Source organism: Sebastes fasciatus, chromosome 18, assembly GCF_043250625.1.
Source record: "Sebastes fasciatus isolate fSebFas1 chromosome 18, fSebFas1.pri, whole genome shotgun sequence".
Lineage (NCBI taxonomy): Eukaryota > Metazoa > Chordata > Actinopteri > Perciformes > Sebastidae > Sebastes > Sebastes fasciatus.
This window is the reverse complement of record NC_133812.1, coordinates 1,350,474-1,353,740: the sequence shown is the minus strand read 5'-3', so window position 1 is coordinate 1,353,740 and position 3,267 is coordinate 1,350,474. Positions and strand designations below refer to the sequence as shown.

Sequence of the window (3,267 nt, the reverse complement as noted above, 5' to 3'; positions counted from 1 at the left end):
TAGCACCGCTGCCACCATGTTTCAATCTGTTCCGTTCTTCACTAACCATACAGACTGGACGGTTAAAGCATCACAGTTGCTTACTTGTGACTTTATTCAGTACGACAGTCCACATGTTAATTCAGCTCCAGCTAGCGTTACTTTGTCTGTGTCACACTCTAACAGTTCCCCGGAACAACAACAACTAGGAACCAACAATCCTATTGTTACATGGATGACTTGACGTTCGGATATAATTTAGTAAATTATAGCTTAAAGTTAGCTCTTTACTTTTCCCTCTCAAAACATCCACTCGCTCACGTAAGTGACGTTAACGTTATCAATGTCAGTGTTTTACAAGACTGTGGCGGCCCGCTGCTAACTTCACAATGAACCGTAAATAGCGGGTGTGGTGCGCGCTGTCTGCCGGTGTGGTGAGCGCTGTGTGCCGGTGTGGTGAGCGCTGTCTGCCGGTGTGGTGAGCGCTGTCTGCCGGTGTGGTGCGCGCGGTCTGCCGGTGTGGTGCGCGCGGTCTGCCGGTGTGGTGCGCGCGGTCTGCCGGTGTGGTGAGCGCTGTCTGCCGGTGTGGTGAGCGCTGTCTGCGGGTGTGGTGAGCGCTGTGTGCCAGTGTGGTGCGCGCTGTCTGCCGGTGTGGTGCGCGCGGTCTGCCCACAGGCAGACTCTGTGTGGAGGGACTTCTCCCTCTGGCGCTGGCTGGCATGGAGAATGGGAGCATTTCCTCCAACTGTTAGACAGTAATTATATCACCTATAATATGTTTTATTGTCATTAAGAGATTATCATATGGAGTCAACTTGTAATGAAATGTGTTAAGAAGTTAATTTTGTAAAATCTGATGGAGCTTTTTAAATGAGCATAGCAGTAAAGCCAATACAGGTCAACTGTGTTGTCAAGTGAAATGCTATGTCCACTATTAAATAATGGTTTTGACCCGGATTCTATCAGAAGTTATCATCTTGTATTGTTGGCTAAAAAGTCGTATATGCACTATTCTGATTTGCTTGAAAATAGTATTATATTTTAACAAGCTAGAAATGTAACTTGTCTTTCTATCTTGTAAGCTCTAATGTTATGAATCCAATCTATTTCTAATTAATGTGCTGGTCCCCCCCCCCCTCCTTTTCTGCTTTTTCAGGTATTTGCTGAGTTTAATAGAATTGCCAGTAAGAATCTTGAGGGAGTCTTTTTTGAGGCTCTGGACCAGCACACCCCACGTTTCATTGAAGTCTTCAAGTCAAAAAAAGGAACTGATGGACAGAAACTGACCGAGTTAATGCAGCAATTCAACCGGGTGGTAAGTAATTTCATTTTGCAACTTTATAGTAATCCATAGCATCATCTACAAGGCGCTACTTCAAAGGTCTGTGTGAACCCCCACCAAGGTGATACAGGCCAACTTAATCCACTTCCTGTCTGTCCTGTGCTTGTGCCTTATAAATTTGTCTGTTAAGTCATCTATTCTATCTCTGTATCATTAGACACCAGACGTTACTGCACTGCGCTCTGTTGTCCTCAAAGGCATTCCCATTGTAGTCGGCGATGACTCCAGTGATTTCTACAAGACATGCGTTGTAAGTACTTCAACACAAAAAACAGATTGGTCTGCATTTCTTGACAAAACATATCCAGTACTTATACAGACTCAGAACAAAATGGTAACAATGTCTTCACAATATACAGTGAGGCCTGGCAGTTTTTGTCCAGTGACAAGTTTTTTGCTCCAATTCTGCCACAATTCATCTGATAAGTATGTAAATAACACCCTGTAATTAAAATTGAAAGTTCCCACTTTAACCGTATAGTCATTAATTTCAATTCTCAGGAGCAGGAGTCTAGTGTCTAGTGAAAAGTCAGTGTGACTGTTCAAAAATGTACGGACCTCATTATGCTTCCATAGCTTTAGTTTATTGATACCACATATATGTCTTTGGCTACAGTGTTAGAAGTATTCTATTCTCTAGCAAATACTTTAACACCAAAAATGAATGTTTTCATAAGAAGAGCAAATCCAATGGGTAGCAAACATAACTTGCTATTCCAAAGAACGTGTGTTTCTTTACAGGATACAGAGAGAGATGAAGCCCTAGCATCCCTCACAGTTGGTGTGCTCACTGCTCTCAGTGAAGATGGTCCTCAGCAGGGTCCAAACCCAATGCACCTCCAGCCTATCTCCACTGCCATCGTACTTGAGGGAGGTATTGTCATGGACTATTTTAAAGACTTGCCTCAGGCAGTTTGGCTGTTATTTGGACTTACATATACTTTGCATTTGGATTACTCAAAATGCATGACAAATACACTAAAAAAAAAATGTCTACTGGGTTAGACTGTGAAGAGTTAAAACCAAGGACTGATGTAGTGTTGATTTTATCCTAGGACTGATGCTTGGTTTGGGACATAATGTTGTAATTGTTTTAAAGGTTTTAATGTATTCATTATGTCAGAATTGCATCAGGTCTGTTTTGCTTTACCGGATAGGTTCAGTCTTGTAGTTAACAGGTGCTTACATGTTTAATATTGTGAGACACTTAATGGTTAGTATGTCTTCCTTTTCAAGTGCAAATAATTTACACATACAAATTTTACATAAAGATTTTATTTTGCCTTGTCCATTTGATGCAAATATGCAATCCACATGTTCTGCAGTCCAGTATCAAACCACAAATTTGTTGTTTGAGTTAATGTTTTATACTTGATTATTACATGGCTGTGTTGAATACTCGATTCTGATTGGTCAATCACGGCGTTCTGCAGTCTGTTATTTCTGAATAACAGACCGTTGCTATGGGCGCAGCTCTGATGTCAGACTCTGGAGGACCGTTTTCGTGACAAATAATATTGATTTCTTCAGTAAGTAGCCATGTAATAAGCGGGATAAAGTACAGCTAGCGGGTCATTGATGTGAAAGAATCCCCTTCAGGGCGATGCTGAACGCAGACGTTAAAGGGGATTCTTTCACAACAGTGACCGGCTCACTGTTCATTATCCCTTACATGTGCGAGAGATTGATATTTAGGGACAGAAGACTATTTGAGGCTGAACAATAGACTAAATTCATATTGCTATTGCAATAGTGTTAAATACCTTACAAAGATCACAGTATGGACAGTTGGATTGGATAATAAGAAAATAGTTGGATAATATATACAATAATATTGGAATCATCAGCTAAAATAATGGCAATATCATCTACTTGTTTATTGTTCAGCCCAGATCTGTCCAATATTCACTGTTTGTTGAATGATTTTTTGGCATTTGAAAATAAAT

The 3,267-nt window shown here is 40.9% G+C and overlaps 1 long non-coding RNA gene across 1 annotated transcript; it reads left to right on the top strand.

The window, feature by feature from the left end:
* The first annotated feature begins 1,141 nt into the window (after positions 1 to 1,141).
* Positions 1,142 to 2,300, top strand: LOC141756404 (uncharacterized). The gene is made up of 3 exons (XR_012591467.1): positions 1,142 to 1,294; positions 1,479 to 1,571; positions 2,063 to 2,300. It is a non-coding gene; the product is annotated as an uncharacterized LOC141756404 (long non-coding RNA).
* Positions 2,301 to 3,267: the final 967 nt, after the last annotated feature.